The sequence below is a fragment of the Oryctolagus cuniculus genome, chromosome 7 (assembly GCF_051225735.1).
Source record: "Oryctolagus cuniculus isolate XC-2025 breed Fujian yellow rabbit chromosome 7, ASM5122573v1, whole genome shotgun sequence".
In the NCBI taxonomy this organism is placed as follows: domain Eukaryota; kingdom Metazoa; phylum Chordata; class Mammalia; order Lagomorpha; family Leporidae; genus Oryctolagus; species Oryctolagus cuniculus.
This window is the reverse complement of record NC_142873.1, coordinates 137,180,614-137,203,146: the sequence shown is the minus strand read 5'-3', so window position 1 is coordinate 137,203,146 and position 22,533 is coordinate 137,180,614. Positions and strand designations below refer to the sequence as shown.

General features: G+C 44.4%; 1 protein-coding gene across 50 annotated transcripts in view; it reads left to right on the top strand.

The window, feature by feature from the left end:
• Positions 1–22,533, top strand: part of THRAP3 (thyroid hormone receptor associated protein 3) — an 85,534-nt gene that overhangs the window by 21,227 nt on the left and 41,774 nt on the right. For 34 of the 50 annotated variants that reach the window (XR_016211113.1, XR_016211111.1, XR_016211112.1 and 31 more), the window contains one exon: positions 21,850–21,950. The exons of 3 other annotated variants lie outside the window; for them this stretch is intronic. The gene's annotated coding sequence lies outside the window, so the exon portion shown is untranslated. Of the gene's footprint in view, positions 1–6,355; positions 6,577–20,841; positions 20,889–21,849; positions 21,951–22,533 lie in introns of those variants that run through there. 13 more of the 50 variants (XM_070078745.2, XM_070078741.2, XM_089301015.1 and 10 more) reach the window with 4 other exon arrangements.

Sequence of the window (22,533 nt, the reverse complement as noted above, 5' to 3'; positions counted from 1 at the left end):
AGCAGCAGAAGATGGCTTAGTCCTTGGGCCTCTGCACCTATGTGGGAGACTCCGATGGAGCGCCTGGCTCAGCCCGGGTCATTGCTGCTATTTGGGGAGTGAACCAGCGACTGGAAGATATCTCTGTAATTCTGATTTTCAAATAAATAAATCTTTTTTCTTTTTTTAAAGAGGGGACTCTAATAGTCATAGTAAAGGGGGAGATCTAAGGGTGGTCAGAGAAGTTTTTCTGAGAGACTAAGGAACCAATTTGGTAGGGCATCCAGGTGGAAGAAAGAGCAAGTGCTAGAACTGAAGAGGGGGAGGAGTAAGTGTGGGTTGGAACAGGAAGGATGCCAAGTACGGCTGACACGGTGAGGAGAGTGGTTGAAGAGTTGAGAGGCAAGGTGGAAGAGGAAATCCATTGACCCACCCTGACGAGAGAGAGACACGGGTATTTGCTACTGAGTCATTTCAGTAGTACAGATAAGGGATGGGGAAGGAAGGGATTTGTGACTTGAGTTGAGATAATTAAAATCAATCTTGCAAAGATGGAAAAATGAACCATGGGAGATGACAGTTACAAGGCTATTGTTCTAGCCCAGGCTGGAGATGGTAGTTGCTTGGCATATAGTGGTGGAATAGTGTTGCGGTGGAATGAGGCAGAGGGTTTGAAGATTAAATAGATTTAATAGTCTGTAGCACGCTGGCGCCATGGCTCACTAGGCTAATCCTCTGCCTTGCAGTGCCGGCACACCTGGTTCTAGTCCCGGTTGGGGCGCCGGATTCTGTCCCGTTTGCCCCTCTTCCAGGCCAGCTCTCTGCTGTGGCCAGGGAGTGCCGTGGAGAATGGCCCAAGTGCTTGGGCTCTGCACCCCATGGGAGACCAGGATAAGTACCTGGCTCCTGGCTTCGGATCAGTGCAGTGTGCCGGCCGCGGTGGCCATTGAAGGGTGAACCAACAGCAAAGGAAGACCTTTCTCTCTGTCTCTCTCTTTCACTGTCCACTCTGCCTGTCCAAAAAAAAAAAAAAAAAGTCTGTAGCGCAAGATGTTTTTCTGTGATTGCAGACCCCAGGGGGCCTGTGAACTATGTCAGATTTTTGCGAGACTGTAGATTTTCAAAAAAAAGATCTTTTCCTTCTACTGTATTCATGAATCTCAGTTTTAAAAACTGTTGCTTTGGAGGCCAGCACTCTGGTGCAGTGAGTTAAGCTGTCATCTGCACCCATTTAAGACCTGGCTGTTTCACTGCACTCGAGTTAGTGAGTCCGGGGCTCACTGACTTTCAGCTTCCTGGTCCGGTGTTGTGGTGCGGTAGGTTGAGCTGTCACCTGCAAGTGCAGGCATCTTGTAGGTGCATGGTTTGAGTCTCTGCTACTCCACTTCCAATCCAGCTCCCTGATAATGCACCTGGGAAAGCAGCAGAGAATGTCCCAAGTACTAGGCCCCTGCCACTCACATGGGAGATCTGAACAAAACTTATGGCTCCTGGCTTTGGCCTTTTGGGGAGTGAACTAGCAGATGGAAGTCTTCTTTCTCTCTTTTTTTGTAACTCTGTTTTCAGATAAAATAAAATCTTAAAGTTGCACTTTATTTTTAAAAAATATTTATTTGTTTCACTCCCCAAATGGCCACAATGGCTAGGTCTCGACCAGGCCAAAGTCAGGAGCTTCTTCCTGGTCTTCCATGTAGGTGTAGGGGCCCAAGTATGTGGGTCATCCTCTGCTGCTTTCCCAGATAAATTAGCAGGGAGCTGGATTGGAAGTGGAGCAGCCAGGATTTGAACTGGTACTCATATGGGATGTTGGCTTTGCTGGTGGCGACTTAACCCACTATACCACAATGCTGGTCTCCAAAAACAGCAACTTAAAAAAAAAAAAAAAGCCCCTCCTTTGGACTCTGAAATGTGTGTTCATAACCCATAAAAATGTAATTGTCCAAGGCTTACTAGTAAGCACAGTAAGAGAAACAGGTACTTCCTCTCCCTCTCTCTCTCTCTCTTTTTTTTAAGATTGTTTATTTGAGAGGTAGAATTACAGAGGGAAAGACAGAGAAAGGCCTTTCATCTGCTAGTTCACTCCACAAATGGCCACAACAGCTGGAGCTGGGCTGATCTGAAGCCGGGAGCTTCTTCAGGTCTCCCACATGGGTGCAGGAGCCCAAGCCCTTGGGCCGTCTTCTGCTACTTTCCCAGGCCATAAGCAGAAAGCTGGAGAGGAAGAGGAGCAGCTGGGACCTGAATGGGTGCCTTTATGGGATGCCAGTGCCGCAGGTGGAGGCTTAACCTACTAAGCCATAGTGCCAGCCTCTGGTACTTTTTCTTAAAGATTGACTTTCTTGGTCTTTCAAAGGAATTGCTTTTTTGGTTTGGGGTAGGAGATATAACAAGTTTAAATGCTGTGCTAGAGAGAAATTGTCTTTTAATTTTTGTTTAGAAGATAGGTACTGATGATGCTCATCATGAGGAAGTCGAAATTTATTTGAAAGATTTACTTATTTGAAAGCATTAAAGAGAGATCTTCCATCTGTTGGTTCATTCCCCACATGACTGCAGGGCAAAGCTAGGAGTCTGGAAGTCTGTCTGGATCTCCCACATCGGTGGCAGAGTCCCAAGGATTTGGGCCATCACCCATTGCTTTCTTTCTTTCTTTCCTTTTTTTTTTTTTTTTTTTTTTGACAGGCAGAGTGGACAGTGAGAGAGACAGAGAGAAAGGTCTTACTTTACCATTGATTCTCTCTCCAATGGCCGCTGCGGCCGGCGCACCGCGCTGATCCGAAGCCAGGAGCCGGGTGTTTCTCCTGGTCTTCCCTTGCGGGTGTAGGGCCCAAGGACTTGGGCCATCCTCCACTGCACTCCCGAGCTACAGCAGAGAGCTGGACTGAAAGAGGGGCAACTGGGACAGAATCCGGCACCTGGACCGGGACTAGAACCTAGGGTGCCAGCGCCGCAGGCGGAGGATTAGCTTATTGAGCCGCGGCGCTGGCCCCATGGCTTTCTTAAGTGCATTAAATGAGAGTTGGATTGGGAGAGGAGCAGCTGGGACTCAAACTGTGCTCCTATGGGATTTCTGCATTGCAGGTGACACTTAACTCGCTGCACCACAACACCAGCCCCAGGAAGCTGAAATCAGTGAGCCCAGTTTCATAAAAATTTTTTTCCTAGTATTTTATTCCATTAGATTTTATGTGCAGTTCCTATTTTATTATGTTTATTTTTGTTTAAAGATTTATTTATGTGAAAGGCAGATATACAGAAAGAGAGGGACAGACCTTCCATTCACTGGTTTACTCACTGCATGGCTATAATGGCTAGGGCTGGGCCAGGTGGCAGCCAAGAGCCGGGAACTGCATCTGGGTCTCCCATGTGGATGCAAGGCCCCAAGTACTTGGGTCATCTTCTGCTTTCCCAGGCTTATAATCAAGAAGCTGGATTGGAAGTGGAGCAGCTGGGACTCGAATCCTTGCTCCCATGTGCTGCTGGTATTTCAGGCAGTAGCTTAACCTGTGCCACAATGCTGGCCCTGCAGTCCTATTTTAATGGCAAAAAAAGGAGCATGTTATGTTAAAAAAACAAGGTGATTTCTTCTTGCTTTCTTTTAGCAATTAGAAGTTTCAGATGTTCAGTCATTTCTTTTTCGGTGTATTTTCAGAGTATTTCAGTGTATTTTCAGAGGATAATGCTTGTGCTTTCTGCTGCAAATTTAGACTGGATACTTTAGATGTATTTGACAGAGTGATGGGGTGGGGTGTGAGAGGAAAAGACATCTTCCATTCCCTGGTTCATGCCCCAAATGGCTGCAACAACCAGGATTAGTCCAGGCTGCAGCCCGGAGCCAGGAACTCCATTCCGGGTCTCCTGTGTGAGTGGCAGAGTGTCATCCTGTTGCCTTCCCAGGCACATTAGCAGGGATCTGGGCTAGAAGTGGAGTAGCCATACTTGAAGCAGTGCTCTGATATGGGATGCTGGTGTTACAAGTGGTGCCCCAGCTCACGGTGCCATAATGCTGGCCCCGAAGGTAGAGTTCTACACTGAAAGATGCATATATTTTTCCTTTTTATGCAGAAGTTGAAAACTGAAGGCTCATGGACTAGATCCACTCCAGATATGTTTTATTTGGTGCATACTGTTGTAAATTTGAATTAGTTGTCGATATTTACAATAGGGAGATTTCATATAAAAATTTGGACTTGGACTGCTCTTGAAAAATCCAGTTTGGCAGCCATCAATCTGTATTTCTGCTTTGCAGCGGCTGCCTGTTGTCATTGGGGCATATCCTTTCCAGTTTGTCACAGACTCCACCGCAGCTCCTTGTGTATCCCTGACAAGGAGCAGTGTCTGTTGGTACTTATTATTTTATTTCTATGTTTTACTTGTTTGTAGGCATTTTAGTTTACTGTCCCTGTTCTGGATATGTGATGTAGGTCTCTAATGCCCTTATTCTAAATCATTTTACTGTCTTAGCATTTTGTCACCTTAGTTTTCTTCTGATTCCTTTGTTTCTTTTAAAAAGGCATTTAGGTAACTCTGGAAGAAGGAGGTGAAGCCAGGAGCTGGGGGGAAAGGGGAGAACATTGAATTGTTTCCAAGCTGGAGAAAATCAAGGACTTTTAGAAAGCCTGAAGGCATTGATCTGACCCCTGCCTGTGCCTTTTTTAGCTGGCCTGTGTGCAGTGTCCTCATTTTTGTTCTGCCTGGTTTGCTTTGTAGCATCTGGAATGTTGTAACTGCATAACTTGGCCTCTGACAGAAGGTAGAAGGCCAAGCAGAGAAGTTGCTGAATTTGTAATTAACAAGACTTTGGCTCTTGTCCTGAGATTTAAGAACCAGTTATTTTAAAAAATAATTTACATCTATGAGGTCCGTAGCTTTGCTTTCAGAAATCCTATGTGATGTTTGTGAGTGGTAAATAACTCAATCTTCTCTAAAAAGGGCAGGATAAATAAAAGATTGATAGAGAAATCTGTAGAGGTGAGACTGCTTAAAGTTACTCAGCAAGTTTCCTCTGTCATTCCTTCCTTCCTTCTTTTCTTTCTCTCTCTCTCTCTCTCTCTTTTTTTTTTTTTTAAGATTTATTCGTTTATTTGGAAAACAGAAATACAGGAAGGGGAAAGATTTTCCACCTGCTGGTTCACTCCCCAAATGCCTGCAACGGCCGAAGCCAGGAGCCTGGCACTCCATCTCGATATCCCACATGGGTAGCAGGGGCCTAAGCAATTGGGCCATTTTCTGCTCTTTTCCCAGGTACATTAGTAGGGAGCTGAATCAGAAATGGAGCAGCCAGGACAGAAACAGCTGGCTTATAGGGGATGCTGGCATTGCAGGCAATGGCTTGACTCGGCCCCTATTATTCACTTTAAAAACAACTGGGTAGGAACTAGAATTTGGATTGATGCAAGGACTAGTATTGGTGTTACTTGATTTCTCTTTTTCTGGGAAATATGACATTAACAACTTAATAAATGCCAGTAAGTACCAGACATTTATTGTAATGAAAATATGTGGGCAAGTGTTGTGGCTCAAGTGGGGTAAGCCTGGGACTCCTGAGGCCGATTCAAGTCCCAGCTGCATCACTTAAGGATCCAGCTTCTTTAGATGATGGCTCAAGTACTTGCTTTCCTGCCATCCATGGGAGAGACCTGGAGGGAGTTCTAGGCTTCTGGTTTCAGCCTGCCCAGTTTCAGCTGTTGTGGGCATTTGGGGAGTGAACTGGCAGTTGGAAGACTGATTGACCAATCCAACTCTCTGTCTGTTAGTTTGCCTTTCAAATTAAATTTATCTTAAAAATGTGATATACAGACTGTTGGTTGAAATACCTTTAGAATTTAATTTCTATTTAGATGAGTTATTTTTAATTTGGGCCAGTGCTGTAGCATAGTGGGTAAAGCTGCTGCCTATAGTGCTGGCATCCCATATGGACTCCAGTTTGAGTCCCAGCTGCTCCACTTCTGATCCAGCTCTCTGCAATGGCCTGGAAAAACAGTATAAGATGGCCCAAGTCCTTGGGCCCCTACACCCATGTGGGAGATGTGGAAGAAGCTCCTGACTCCTGGCTTAAGATCTGCACAGTTCTGGCCAATGTGGCCATCTGGGGAGTGAACCAGCCAATGGAAGACTTCTGTCTCTGTCTCTGCCTCTCTGTAATTCTTTCAAATAAATAAATATAAAAAATATGTAAAAAGATCTCAAAAAATTTTTCATCTATTTGAAAGGAAGAGAGATACTGAGATTGAGATTGAGAGATCCGACTTCTAGTCTCTGGTTTACTCCCCAAATGCCTGCAACAGCAAGGGCTGGGCCAATCTGGAACTCCATCTGAGTCTTCCACTTGGGTGGCAGGAGGCCCAAACACGAGCTGTCCTCTTCTGTCTTCCAGGAGGCGTTACCAGGGAGCTGGACGGGAAGCTGAGTAGCCAGGTCTCTACCAGCGCTTCAGTGTAAGATGGGGATGTGAAGGCGATAGCCCTACCCCCTGAGGGACAAAGCCTGCTTGTGTCTCTCCCCCTCTGCCCTGCTCCCAATTGGTTATTTTTAAGAAGCAGACTAATACGTTGCTCAAATCGACTTGAAATGTTTCCGGGATACTGGATATTTATGGTGGGTGAGCTAAAGCTTAGTTGTTTAGTGTCTATTTTGAGACCGGTAGGCAAATTTATTCCTCCCTGAGTTAGTATTATTACAGCTGTTATGATCTCACTGAATGTAGCTAGAAGGAACTTTTAGAAAATGTAGTCAGCAGCACTTTTAGAACATTTAGTTTAATAAGCTGGTCTTAAATTTCATCATTCCTCTAAGGCCAGTGTTTCCTTCATACTGGGTGGTTAATCTGCATTGAGTGTATTCCAGCAGGGATGAACAGTTTTTGTTTTATTTTTTCCTCCAACATTTTGTTAGGAAAGATGTGAAACATAATGAAAAGGTGAAAGAATTGTATAGTGAGCATCCATATGCCTATCAGAGATTCTGCTTTTGCTAACATTTGCTGTATTTACTTTATCATATCTTTCCATGTATCTCCTTTATTTTTAAAAGTTGTGGTAAAATACATATAACATAAAGTCTTAACATTTTAACAATTTAAAGATATATAGTTCAGTGATACTAAGAATTTTAGGGGTTAGTATTTAGCCTAGTGGTTGACATGCCCATGTCCCATATTGGAGTCCCTGGGTTTGAGCCCCAGCTGTGTTCTTGGCTCCAGTTCTCTGCTAATGCAGACACTGGGAGGCAGTGGGTGGTAGCTTAAGTAACTGAGTTCTTGCCACCCTGTGGGAGACCTGGATTGTGGTCCCTGTTCTCTGTTCTTGGCTTTATATCCAGCTCAGCCCCTGCTGTTAGCGGGCATTTGGGGCCCAGCTCCCTGCTAATGTGCCTGAGAAGGCAAAAGGTGGCACTTTGACATCCATGTGGGAGATCAGATGGAGTTCCAGTCTCCTGACTTTGACCTAGCTTAGTCTTAGCCATTGTGTTGAAATCTACATGTCCTGAGTATATTAGTTTGATGCTCTTCTTCTGTCCTAAAGCATTGTGCATGCAAAACCAGCGTTTGATATAATAGCTTGAATAATCTAGTTTCCTGTTAAAAATACTCATTTATTTATTTTAAGGATTTATTATTTATTTGAAAGGCAGAGTTACAGAGAGGCAGGGGCGGGGTGTGTCTTCTATCCGTTGGTTCATCCTCTAAATGGCTATAATGGCTGGAGCTGGGCCAATTTGGGCCAGGAACCTGGAGCTTCTTCTGGGTCTCTTACATACGTGCAGGGACCCAAGGACTTGGGCCATCTTCTGATTTTCTGCTTTCGCAAGCCATAGTAGAGAGCTGGGTCAGAAGTAGAGCAGCATGGACCCAAATTGGCGCCCATATGGGATGCCAGTACTATAGGCTGTGGCTTTACCTGCTACGCAACAGTACTGGTCCTCAGTTTATTTTTATTGGCCACATTTCTTGCTAAAACTTTGCAGAGTATCCTGTAAAATTTTTCTCACTGAAAAGTTAGCACCTGATTTGGACCTGGTAGATATTTATCTCTTTCTGTTGTGCAGATAATATTTGTGTACAGTTTTTTTGGAGCTGATTTTAGAAGCTGGAATGTCTTTTAAGAATTTGGTGATATCTAAGCATGTTGCTGGGGTGGGGAATCTTAATGAACTGTGAAATAAACCTTCTGAAACAATGTAGGAAAATAAATTCTCATTGTTGAGTATTACTACCTTTTCTGTTTCTTGTTTTTATCTTTTAAATTGCCTTTTTCGACTACAGTGTACTATGTGCTCTACAAAGTGCTAATTCATTTAATTTTTATAATAAATTTGAGATAAGTGTGCTTTTGGGAGATGAGGACACTTGTTTATACGCTTTGCTCAAGCCTGCATAGTTGGGGAGTCAGGATTCTCATTAAGGTTTCTTCATGTGTTTTCAAAGCTCTTGTTCTTAACCATTCTGCCTGTATTTACTATAGCCATCCCTTCTTGTGCTTAGCCTTTAATGCATGTGAAGTTGTTTCATTTGACCCTAAAGACATTGCTTTATGAGTCCTGTTTCAATTTTTAGAAGTTGTTTGCAGAGATCTAAATGTGTGTGGCTGGGGCCAGTGTTGTGGCACAGCAGGTTAAGGTGCCACAACCTGCTACTTCCCTTCCTGTCCAGCTCCCTGTTAATGTGCCTAGGAAAGGGAAGCTACAGATGTGGCACACAGTCCAAGGGAGATATTTTTTTTCCCCTCTGGATAGGAACTGGGAAAGGAAGTCTAAAGTGGCATAACTCCAAAGTATGTCAAACTCTAAAGTATGTCATTAAACATACTTTATTTAATGCTTAGAAAAAGCGTGTGACGTGAGGACATGCTCAAGAAGTACAAAGGCCTGTGTATTTGAGATATCAATTTAATAAAACTGATACCATGGTTCAGTCTTCCAGGGTTTTTTTCTCATTCCCCCAACCACTCTTCTGATACTGGTGTTTATAAATTATATTTATTTTTGTAGACTTCTATTAAAAATCTGCTTTCTTTAACAAAATATTGGTAGGTGTTTTTAAGGTTCATATAAGTTGTTTGATACTAGTATATTTTGTACCTTTTTTTTTTTTTGCTCAGTTTTAGTTTTGGGATGTCATTCATGATATATGTTATACCTACTTCATTTTCATTTCTGTATAGTGTTCATTGTTGAATGTGCCACTTTTTATTTAACTCATTTTCCTGTTTGCACAGAAGGCTCTCAAGAACATTGCTGTTGCTGCTGATTTTTTTTTTTTTTTGAGATTTATTATTTGAAAGGTAATACAACAGAGATCTTCCATCCCTCGTTCATTCCCTAAATGGCTGAAATAGCCAGGTCTGGGACAGGCCCAAGCCGGGAGCTTTATCCAGGTATTCCATTCCACAAGGTTAACAGAAGCCCAAGCACTTGGGCCACTTTCCACCGCCTTCCCAGGCACATTAACAGGAGACTGAATGGAAAGTGAAGTAGCTGAAAATTTCAACTGGCATTCTGATGGGATGTTGGCTTCACAAGCAGTAGCTTGATGCCCTGTGCTGCAGTGCTGACTTTCAAGAATGTTCATGTGTAGATTTTTCTACTGACTAGGGAGAGCTTCTAGGTTTATATCTTAAAGTGGAATGCTGGGTTATGGGATGTGTACTTTTTGTTTTATTTTGTTTTTTAAAAGGTTTATTTATTGGGGCCGGCACTGTGACATAGAAGATAAGCCTCTACCTGCAGTACTGGCATCCCATATGGGAGCCAGTTGGAGTCCTGGCTACACCACTTCTGATCCAGTTCTCTGCTAATGAGTCTAGGAAAGCAGCGGAAGATGATCCAAGTGCTTGCCTGCACCCATGTGGGAGACCTAGAAGAAGCTCCTGGCTTCGGATCAGCCCAGCTTTGCCCGTTGTGGCCATTTGGAGAGTGAACCAGCCAATGGAAGATTTCTCGCTCTCTCTCTCTTTCTCTATGCCTTTTAAATAAATAAGTCTAAAAAAAAAAAAGAAAAGATTTATTTGAAAGGCAGAGTGACAGAGGTATCTTCTGTCTGCTGGTTTACCCCCCATATGGCGGTAACAGCTGGGGCTGAGCCAGGCTGAAGCTGGGCCCAAGGAACTCCCATCTGGGTCTTCCACGTGGGTGGCAGCACCATCTTTTGCTGTTTTCCCAAGGGCTGTAGTGTGGGATGCTGGTGTACAAGTGGCAGCTCACAGCCCCTCCTGCCTCTGTGCTACCACGCTGGCCCTGGATGTACATTTCTATAAACATTACTTATATCACATTATTCTCCAGAGGTTAATCCACTTTATACTGCTGTCACTTTATACTGCTGCCACGTTATGGCAGCATTGAAGCATTTCTGTTGATACACGTTGTAATGATAATTTGCCATTCTGATGAGCATATAATATTTCATTGTAAAGTTAAATTCTATTTACTAGTGATTACTAGTAAAGATTAATATCTTTTTCTAGTTTCTTAGCTATATAGATTTCCTTTTCTTAATTGCCTTTTTGTTCTCTTATCCTTTATTAGTACTTATTATCATTTGATGTAAAATATATAGTGACTTGCTTGTATGTCTCACCTCACCTTGAGGTCAGTGACTTCTCTTTTTGTCAGTGTTGTATCTCTAGGGCCTAGCATAGTGCCTGGGGTGTGATAGACATTATAGCTAAATGTTTAACTGGTAAAAAAATAAGATTTATTAAAGTTTTTGCCACTTGTATTCCTTTGTATTCATTTTATTCACTTGTTATGCAATCTGGACCCTGAATTTAGATGTTTTGGTTATATGTATTGAACATTTACTCTCTAGTATATGAGTTAGGAGTTGGTTTTGATTTTTCTGAAGCATACGACACGCTTATTAATTTTCTTTTTATGGTTTGTACTCAATATTTTGTTTGAAGTCTTTCTCTACCCTGAATTCATAGGTTCTCTCCTTTGTCACCTTCTGAAAGTTTTTTTTTTTTTTTTTTTTTTAAAGATTTATTTATTTATTTGAAACTCAGAGTTACACAGAGAGATAAGGAGAGGAAGAGAGAGAGAGGTCTTCCATCCGCTGGTTAACTCTCCAGTTGACCACAATGACTGGAGCTGCTCCGATCCGAAGCCAGGAGCCAGGAGCCTCCTCCAGGTCTCCCATGTGGGTGCAGGGGCCCAAGGACTTGGACCATCCTCTGCTGCTTTCCCAGGCCATAGCAGAGAGCTGGATCAGAAGAGGAGCAGCCGGGTCTCGAACCAGTGCCCATATGGGATGCCAGCGTTTCAGGCCAAGGCTTTAACCCGCTGCACCACAGCGCCAGCCCCCTTCTGAAAGTTTTAAAGCTGTTCACATTTAGTATATTTAATTGCTTACTTTAAAAATCCACATGGAGCTTATTTTTGGATGTGGTATGAGGATAAATATGTGATTTTACTTTTTTCTATATCCTGGATTAGTAGTCATTAATATTCTGAATCTATTTTTAAAGATTTATTTATTTATTTGCAAGTCAGAGTTACACAGAGAGAGGAGAGGCAGAGAGAGAGAGGGAGGAAGAGAGACAGAGATAGAGAGAGAGAGAGGTGTTCCATCCAATGGCTCACTCCCGGTTGGCTGCAAGTGCTGGAATTACGCCGACCCGAAGCCAGGAGCCAGGAGCTTCTTCCAGGTCTCCCTTGCAGGTGCAGGGGCCCAAGGTCTTGGGCCATCTTCTACTGCTTTCCCAGGCCAAAGCAGAGAGCTGAATTGGAAGTGGAGCAGCCGGGTCACGAACTGGTACCATCATATGGGATATGCCAAAGCACCGGCCCCATTGAATCTACTTTTTTTTTTTTTTTTTTTTTTTTTTTTTTGACAGGCAGAGTTAGAGACAGAGAGAAAGGTCTTCCTTTTCTGTTGGTTCACCTCCCAAATGGCCATTACGGCCAGCGCTGCGCTGATCCGAAGCCAGGAGCCAGGTGCTTCTCCTGGTCTCCCATGTGGGTGCAGGGCCCAAGCACTTGGGCCATCCTCCACTGCCTTCCCGGGCCACAGCAGAGAGCTGGCCTGGAAGAGGGGCAACTGGGACAGAACTGGCGCCCCAACTGGGACTAGAACTTAGGGTGCCGGCGCCACAGGTGGAGGATTAGCCTAGTGAGCTGCTGTGCCGGCCAAGATAATTTCTAATAACAAATTTGTTTGAAAATATTTCAGTTTGTACTATGAGAAGCAGTTACTGAACTGTGTGTAGGATCTGTAGCTATTTAAACAACAAAAACTTCAAAGGTGGATATGCTTTAATGAATTCTTCTGCAGGAGCAAACTATTGCATCCAAAACTAAATGAGAAATCTTCTCTATCCCACGCGGGTGCAGGTGCCCAGGGACTTAGGCCATCTTCTTACTTCTTTCCCAGGCCATTGCAGAGAGCTGGATCGGAAGTGGAGCAGCCAGGACTTGAACCAGCGTCCGTATGGGATGCCGGCTCTTTAGGCCAGGGTGTTAACCCACTGTGCCACAACTCCGGCCCCAGCAGTGCTCCTTTTCTTATTTCTACTTAAACAAATTTTACTTGCTGTTTTGGAGCTTGGTCAAATAATAAGACTTCCTCCTGAAACTTACCTTTGTTCTTCTAGTTATATGTGACCTTTACCTCTGTACTTCCCTGGTGACACTCAATTCTGACAGGTGTTATGTGGGTCTCTCTGTGTAACACTCCTCCTCCACCCTTACACATAAGCTCTTGAAAGGCCAGGATAATGTCTTAAATATAATAGGCACTTATCTTGTTAAGTGAACCTCAAACCTGATAGCTTCCTGGCTTATCTCTGTCTTCCATCCTGGCTCATCCTTTCAGCATCCTAACTTGCCTGCTTGGAGTAACATCCCCATATCAGAGATAAAAGTTAACCTTTCTCCTTTTTTTTTATTTATTTATTTATTTATTTTTTATTTTTATTTTTTGACAGGCAGAGTGGACAGTTAGAGAGAGAGACAGAGAGAAAGGTCTTCCTTTGCCTTTGGTTCACCCTCCAATGGCCGCCGCGGCCGGCGCACCGCGCTGATCCGATGGCAGGAGCCAGGAGCCAGGTGCTTATCCTGGTCTCCCATGGGGTGCAGGGCCCAAGCACCTGGGCCATCCTCCACTGCACTCCCTGGCCACAGCAGAGGGCTGGCCTGGAAGAGGGGCAACCGGGACAGAATCCGGCGTCCCGACCGGGACTAGAACCCGGTGTGCCGGCGCCGCAAGGCGGAGAATTAGCCTAGTGAGCCGCGGCGCCGGCCAAGATTTACTTTATTTAAAGACAGATTGATGGGGCAGGGAGTTAGGGTAGTTCTTCCATCTGCTGATTCACTCCCCAAATGGCTGCACTAGTTGGAGTTGGGCCAGGCTGAAGCTGGGAGCCAGGAACTTCATCCAGGTCTCCCATGTGAGTGGCAGAGGCCCGAGTACTTGGGCCATCTTCTGCTGCTTCCCCAGGTGTATTTAGCATGCAGCTGAATCAGAAATGGAGCTGCTGGGACTTGAACCTCTGCTGTGATATGGAATGTCAGTACTACTGTAACCTGCTATGCCACAACTTCGGCCCCTCCTTGACAGTTTAGAATAAATTCAGGATTGCAGTGCATCTAATCATAGTGGGTAGTGTACAACTATTTTAAGTACTTTCTATTTATTATAAACCCTTTTTATCATTCCTTGCAGTCCTGACCCTGCCACTCATGTGGGAGACCTGGACGTAGTTCTAGGCTCCTGGCTGCAGCCTGGACCAGTCCTGGCCATTGTGGTCACATGGGGAATGAACCAGAGGACAGAAGATCTCTGTCTCTACCTCTCTCTGTAACTCTGCCTTTCAAATAAAATAAAATAAAAATTTTGAAAAATTCATCATTGCTTTCCCAGGCCATTAGCAGAGTGCTGGATTGGAAGAGGAGCAGCTGAGACTTCAGCAGGTGCCCATATGGGATGCCGGGGCTGCAGGCAGGTTTAACCTACTACGCCACAGCACCAGCCCCATCCTATAAGTTATTCTTATAGTTCTGTCTACTGTTGTAATTTTTTGAAAAAATTGATATGACACATTATTTATTCATACCTTTTTGCATAAATAGTTGAGGTTTTTGCCTTTTTGAAAAAAATATACAGATTTTATTTGAGAGGTAGAGTTACAGAGAGGGAAGAGACAGAGAAAGGTCTTGGATTCATTGGTTCACTCCCTAAATGGTCTCAGCGGCTGGAGCTGGGCCTGGGCCGATCCAAAGACAGGAGCCAGGAGCTTCTTCCAGGTCTCCCATGCTGGCTCAGGGGCCCAAGGACTTGAGCTGTCTTCCACTGCTTTCCCAGGCCATAGCAGAGAGCTGAATTGGAAGAGGAGCAGCCTCTTAATATCTTTTTCTAGTTTGGGACTTCTCTAGTTATGGGACTTGAGACAGTGCCCATATGCGATGCTAGCACTGCAGGCAGAGACTTAACCTATTATGCTGCGGCACTGGCTCAGGGGCCTTTCTTAATCTTTTGAGATTTCTGAAACATCTGAAAGTATTTAGTTTTTTTTTTTTTAAAGATTTATTCATTTATTTGGAAGAGTTACATAGAGAGAGGGAGAGACAGAGACAGATCTTCCATCTCCTGGTTCACTCCCCATGTAGCGACAACAGGCAGGATTGGGCTAGGCCGAAGCCAGGAGCTTCCTCCAGGTCTCCCTTGTAGGTGGCAGAGGCCCAAGAACTTAGGCTATATTCTCCTGCTTTTCCTAGGCCATTAGCAGGGAGCTGGATTGATTGAAAGTGGTGCAGCCAGTACTGGAACCATTGCCCATCTGGGACGATGGTGTCACGAGAGCAGCTTTACCCACTGTGCTACAATGCTGGCCCCTCAAGTATATTCTTAAGGATGTGAGATTGGGGGCCAGCGCTGTGGCACAGCGGGTTAAAGCCCTGGCTTGCAGAGCCGGCATCCCATATAGGCGCTGGTTCTAGTCCGCTGCTCCTCTTCCAGTCCAGCTCTCCGCTATGGCCTGGGAAAGCATTAGAAGATGGCCCAAGTCCTTGGGCCCCTGCACCCACATGGGAGACCTGGAAGAAGCTCCTGGCTTCAGATTCACGCAGCTCTGGCTGTTGGCAGCCATCTAGAGAGTGAACCAGCAGATGGAAGACCTCTTTCTGTCTGTCTCGACCTCTCTCTGTAACTCTGTCTCTCAAATAAATAAAAAAAATGATGTGGGACATCACTACATTCGTACTTTTATCTTCCCTATTGCCATACTTGCTCAGATGTTACTATCTTGGGATTCAAACTTTATACATTCAAAAAACATGTTAAAATCTACCAAATACAAGGAAGTTTCCTCAGACACCCTGACCCTGCCGTTGGGGCTATTTGGGGAGATACAACTTAAGTAGGATACAGTCTCTATCCTTATGGACATTCATGTTTAGTGGGGAGGCAGAAGCAGTTAAATACAGTGCAATGTGATAATGGCAGTAGTAAAAGATGGAGTGATATGCTTACTAACTCCCGAGGAGTTGGGGAACAATAATACAGGAGTTAACTTTGTGCTTGTTCTGGAAGGTTGGAAAGAGATTGAGAGATAAGTTAATGGGAAGGATAGTGGGTTTTATGTGTGGGTGGGTGGAAGATGGATATTGGAACAGAAGTGATTGTTAGAGAGGAGGCTATTCAAAGCAGTGAAAGAATATGTCTGAAAGTATGGAAACAAAATTCATTCTAAAAAGGTAGTTAAAAATAAAGGCAGCTCTCTGCTGTGGCCAGGGAGTGCAGTGGAGGATGGCCTAAGTGCTTGGGCCCTGCACCCCATGGGAGACCAGGATAAGCACCTGGCTCCTGGCTCCTGCCATCGGATCAGCGCGGTGCGCCGGTCGCAGCGGCCATTGGAGGGTGAACCAACGGCAAAAGAAGACCTTTCTCTCTGTCTCTCTCTCTCTCACTGTCCACTCTGCCTGTCAAAAAAAAAAAATAAAATAAAATAAAAAAATAAAGGTAGTTTCATTGTTTTGAAACATACAAGTGAGTGGCAGAAGATAGAACAGGATTGTGAAGTGCTATGCTGGGTTCTGTTTAGTGAGCAGGAAAAACACCACGATCATATTTGTGACAAGTTATTTTACTTTTTTTAAAAAAAGATTTATTTATTTATTTGAAGGTCAGAGTTAGAGATCTTCCATCTGCTGGTTCACTCCCCAGCTGGGTGCAGTGGCTGGGGCTGGACCAAGTGAAAGCAAGGAACCAGGAGATTGTTCTCAGTTTCATGTGGGTAGTAGGACCTCAAGCACTTGTACCTTCTGCTGCTTTCCTGGTGTGTTAACAGGAGGCTGGATTGGAAATGGAGCAGCTGGGTTTCGAACTGGTGCCCATATGGGATGTTGACGTTGCAGGCAGTGACTTTATCCACTTTGCCACATGAAAGGTTATTCTGGCATCAAATTTAGTCTTTCTTATTTACAAATGAATGAAAGCAAATGTGACTTGTCTTTAAGTTGGTATCTTGATGTAAATGCCTTGGGGTAAATGGATTGTTAATAACTATTTTCTAACAAAGGTAATTATGGAGGATAGCATCATCTGCTTTTAAAAAAAAAGTTATTTGGGGCCAGCACTGTGGTGTATTTGGGCCATCTGCTTTTTCTAGGCACATTGTATTCATTTGTAGTTCTGCCTTTCAAAAAATTTTCTTTTAATTAAAAAAAATATTTATTTGAGAGGCAGAGTATTCAGGGGTGTGTGTGGGAAATCATCCATCCACTGGTTGACTCCTTAAATGACTGCAGCAGCCAAGGACTGGGCCAGTTTCAAGCCAGGGGCCTGGACCTCCATCTAGGTCTTCCCACATAAGCGGCAGGAACCCAAGAGCTTGGGCCATCATATGCTGCTTCCCTGGTGTACTAGCAGGAAACTGAATTGAAGAGTGGAGTAGCTGGGACTTGACCAGGCAGTCTGATAGGGGATGCTAGTATCCTAAGTGGTGGCTGTAATTTTAGGGGAGAGGAACAAGGGACAGCCACTCCTAACAGGCCAACTGAATTATCATACTAACTAGACACTCTTAAGGCAAGCCAACATGTGATTGGCAGGTTTTTTTTTTCTTTTTTAAAGATTTGTTTGTTTATTTGAAAGGCAGAGATAGCAGAGGTCATATAGTGTATGAAACTTGGGAGTATTCTGAGCTACAATGTAGTCTAAGGAACTGCTGTCCTCTACTTGGGTTATTTTAGGCAACATTTTAATGATTTCTTCTGCCCTTGGCCTGTTGAAGTTTGTTCTGTCTACAATCAGAACGTGTTACTCCAGTTAGTAGTGTCTCTCCCCCCCCCTTTTTTTTTTTTTTACAGATTTATTGGGGTGGGTGCTGTGGGATAGTAGGGTAAGCCTCCGCCTGTGGCGCTGGCATCTCATATGGCACCAGTTGGAGTCCTGGCTGCTCCACTTCAGATCCAGCTCACTGTTAATGGCCTGCTTCTTCCCAGTCTCCCATGCGGATGCAGGGCCCAAGCGCTTGGGCCATCTTCTATTGCTTTCCCAGGCCACAGCAGAGAGATGGATTGGAAGAGGAGCAGCCGGGACTAGAACTGGCGCCCAAATGGGATGCTGGCGCTGAAGGTGGAGGATTAACCTATTGTGCCACGGTGCCGGCCCTGGGATGTATTTTTTAAATTGTTTGTTTATTTGAAAGGCAGAGAAGCAGAGAGCTTCTGTCCGCTGGTTCACTCCCTGAATGCTGACAGTGGCCAAGATTGGACCAGACTAAAGCTAGGAGGCAGAAACTCAACACAGTTCTCCCACAAGTGTAGTAGGGATCCAGCTGCTTGAGCTATCAGTTTCTGCCTTCCAGGGAGTGCATTAGCAGGCTGGTGGTGGAATCAGGAGCAGGGCCAGGCCTCAAACTTAGACATTTCAGTATGTAGATGTCCCAAGCCAGTGCCACCCCAGAAGGGATTTTTTTAACTGTTATGTCCTCAGTGCTTACAATAGTACCTGGCAAGTAGTTGGTACTTAATACATGTTTGATGTTGTTCAACAAGTGGACAGTTAATAATGTGTAGAAGGGAAGAGGGTCAGTTATCGTCAGTGCAAAAATCTTGATATATGGGTATCTGGCTAGGGGGAGGCTCAGGAGATAGAGACTGGATAGTATGCCTATGGGTGACTAGACACACAGGCATGACAAGCTGGCAGGCAGAGATCATAAAAACTGATGGCAAGGATGAAGACACAGGGCTTCAGGTGTCTGCAGTCACAGAATAACTGAGGGCCAGAGTATCAGGTTTGTTTTACCATTCCTCATAATGGAAAATTGAACACTAGTTGGAGTGAGAAAAATTCTTGTATCTGAGAAAAGAGGTTAATAAATAGGAAGAAAATGGGATAGGGTAGTAAAATAGAAGGTTTTTGCACGTGTGCTTTTGCCCTCTGATTAGAATTTGGAGAATGGATGTGTTGGAATAGTTCATTTCTTAAATCCAGTGTATTGTGGAGTAAGAGCAGTTTGAGTCATGTAGCAGTGATGGGGTTTCCCCTTCTAGGCAACGTGGCTGACAAGAGCTGCTTCTGTGCCTCTGGAGTTAGGAAACAGGGAAATATGTTTTGGCTGATATAACCCAAAATGAATTCTAAGCACAAACTAAAACAATACATGCAGAAGTATTTTGAAAGAATATTTGAAGGTGCTGTATTTTTTCTGTTTATCAACTAAGTACATACGTGACCATTGTCAATAATTTGGTAATAGGTCTGACTGAAAATGACTTCCATCTGGATGATAGTCTTAAAAGTAGCTTTTATTATTGCTTGTTTGTAATGGTAGTCTTCTGGTTACCTTTGGTGCAGGTCAAAAACTATTGCTTGGATATTCAGTTTACTCAGCAAACACGTATCAGAGTTAGGTATATAAAGAATTTATGGCTGGTGAGGGAATTAACATATTAACAGATAAAATGAGATGGGTGTAGAGAGCCATATCCAGGGTAACACAGAGGACAGTACCCAGCCCAGCCCAAGAGAGAGCAAACCATTTGGTGAGGTGGAAAGGAGTCCTTGTGTGGTCTGAGGATTCTGTAGGTACAAAGGATAAGGAAATACATTCCTTTCCTTCCTGGCTAAATAGGCAAGGGTTCAGCTGTATACAGACCACAGGGTTCAGAGAAAGGTAAATGGGTAACCTGCACTATCTTATTGAGGAAATGCTGAATAAGTGAAAAAGATTACTGTTGAAACTGCATCATCAGATTATCTGGATCTTTTGTGCCTTTTTACTTTATAGTAGTATGAGTGAATAATGCTTTTTTTTTTTTTTAAGTTTATTTTATTTATTTGAAAGAATTAGAAATCTTCACAGCAGCTTGGGCTGTGTCAGACTGAAGCCAGGAACCTCCAACTCCATCCAGGTCTCCCACATGGGTGTCAGGGACCCAGGTACTTGAGTCATCTTTTGCTGCTTTCCCAGGCACATTATTAGCAGGGAGTTGGATTGGACTTGAACTAGGATTCAAACTGGTGCTCATGTGGGATGCTGTCACTGCAGGCAGCAGTTTAACCCACTGTGCCACAACACTGGCCCCACAATAATGCTTTAATAAACCAGGAGTGAGAACATTGACAACTTAAATGAACCTTATGGTGTTTGAATTTAATTTTTTAAAAAAGATTTATTTATTTGAAAGATTTATAGAGAGGCAGAAAACAAGCAAGAGAGAGTGCGCAGGTGAATGAGCTCTTCCATCCCCGAATGGTTCACTCCCCGAATGGCTGCTGTGGCAGGAGCTGTGCTGATCTGAAGCCAGGAGCTTCTTCTGGGTGTTCTATGTGTGGATGTGAGGGCCCAAGGATTTGGGCCATCTTCCACTGCTTTCCTAGGCCATAGCAGAGAGCTGGGTCGGAAGTGGGGCAGCTGGGACTTGATCTGGTGCTCATATGGGACACTGGCACTGCAGGCGGTGGCTTTACCTGCTACGCCACAGTGCTGGTCCCGGAATTCGATTTTGCTATTTGTTTTAGGTAACTCTACATTGCGTTTAAGAAATCTTTATTCATGAGCAGGGTGGAGAAAAGAAAAGAGAGAGGGATGGATTGCGTCCTGTCTGCAGTAGCCGTGGCTGGGCCAGGTGGAAGCTGGGAACCTGGAATTCAGTGCAGATCCTCCCGAGTGGGTGACAGGAACTTAACTACTTGAACCCTCATGGAGCTGCTGCCTCTCAGGGTGTGTTATTAGCAGAAAGCTGGAATTGGAGTAGAACCTAGACCTTGAACCCAGGCACTCTGATAGGAGATGCAGGTATCCCAACTGTTAGATCAAATGCCCACCCCTCTACATAGCTTTGCTATATTACTGTACTTACCAATCTGGAATATTTAGACAACTAGAGCAGAGGGTTTTTGGTGCTTGTAGGGGTTGAGATGGGGAGTTATTTTAACTTGGTTTCTATTTGTAAAATTTAGTTGAGCACATCTCAGTTATATTTTTTCTTTTTTTTCTTTTATTTTTATTTTTATTTTTATTTTTTTTTTGACAGGCAGAGTGGACAGTGAGAGAGAGAAAGGTCTTCCTTTGCCGTTGGTTCACCCTCCAATGGCCGCCGCGGCCGGCGCGCTGCGGCCGGCGCACCGTGCTGATCCGATGGCAGGAGCCAGGAGCCAGGTGCTTTTCCTGGTCTCCCATGGGGTGCAGGGCCATCCTCCACTGGGCCATCCTCCACTGCACTCCCTGGCCACAGCAGAGAGCTGGCCTGGAAGAGGGGCAACCAGGACAGAATCCGGCACCCGGACTGGGACTGGAACCTGGTGTGCCGGTGCCGCAAGGCAGAGGATTAGCCTAGTGAGCTGTGGCGCCGGCCCCCCATTTGCTGATTTCACCCTCTAAATGCCATATATATATATATATTTATTTATTTCAGGCCAGAGCCAGAATCCTGGAGTTCAATCTGGGTCTCCCATGTGGCTGGTGGGTATCCAAGTAATTAAGCTATTTTCTGCTACCTCCTAGGGTGGCCATTAGCAGGAAGCCAGAATCAGAAGTAGAGCTGGGACTTGAACTCAGACCCTCTGCACTGGATGTGGGCATCCCAAGTGGCATCTTAACCACTGCACCAAAGGCCCACCAGTTTGGTTTGGTTTTCCAGTGAGGCTTTTTATATTTTACATACCTTCCCAAGATTCAAATCAAGTGTGTATCAGTAAGTTTTTTTTTTTTTTAAAGATTTACTTTATTTTATTTTTTTTTATTTTATTTTTTTATTTTTGACAGGCAGAGTGGACAGTGAGAGAGAGAGACAGAGAGAAAGGTCTTCCTTTGCCGTTGGTTCACCCTCCAATGGCGCGCTGTGGCCGGTGCACTGCGCTGATCCGATGGCAGGAGCCAGGAGCCAGGTGCTTTTCCTGGTCTCCCATGGGGTGCAGGGCCCAAGCACTTGGGCCATCCTCCACTGCACTCCCTGGCCACAGCACAGAGCTGGCCTGGAAGAGGGGCAACCAGGACAGAATCCGGCGCCCCAACCGGGACTAGAACCCGGTGTGCCGGTGCCGCTAGGCGGAGGATTAGCCTAGTGAGCTGTGGCGCCGGCTTATATTTTTTCTTATTTAAAATATCTGATTTTTACCAAGTTCACCAGTTGGAATTAGAGATATGCAAATTAGTCTTGCATGATGTAGCACCTGAAATTGTGCCAGTGAAATTTATCAAGTTACAAGAAGGAAAGTTTTAGCTTTCCATACTATAGGAGGTTGGATGGATGAAAATACGTGTGAGAGAGATACACTACCAGACTAGTACACTTTCAGAGACATGTCTGTGTCTATTTGGAATGAAGTTGAGAGAATTTTTGCTTATTGATTTCAAGAATCAATAATGGGCTGTACAAGGTGTGGGTAGTAATTTTATTATTGCTTATTTCATCTCATTTCAGAATTGTATCCTGAATTTGTAAATTGGAGACTCCAGTGACATTGCCACTCTTGTTTTGAGGTAGTACCTTGGATCCAGTCCAAGTTGAATCGTTGTAATAAGGTAAATGCCTGGTTTTAAGAAGGACTGATAACTTCATTGATTTATAAAATCAATCTTATGTTTGGAAATGATTATCCAGAGGCTTCTTTGAAATTTCGGGGTTGTTATGAAGTGTTTTTTAAAAATCTTTTTCAAAAAGATTTATTTATTTGAAAGAGCAAGCGAGAGAGAAAGAGAGGGAGGTTTTCCATCTGCTGGTTCACACCCCAGATGGCTGCAACAGTGAGTGCTGGGCCAGGCTGAAGCCAGGAGCTTCCTCTAGGTCTCCCATGTGGGTGGCAGGAGCCCAAACACTTAGGCCATCTTCTGTTCTTTTTCCAGGCCATTAGCATATATCTGGATCAGAAGTGGAGCAGCTAGAACAGGAATTAGCACCCATACCTCCTATATCCCCAGTGCCAGTCCCCATGATTTCTTTTTTTTTTTTTTAAAGATTTATTTATTTATTTGAAAGTCAGAGTTACACAGAGAGAGAAGGAAAGACAGAGAGAGAGAAAAGAGAGGTCTTCCATTTGCTGGTTCGCTCCCCAATTGGCTTTAATGGCCCATCTGAAGCCAGGAGCCAGGTACTTCCTCCAGGACT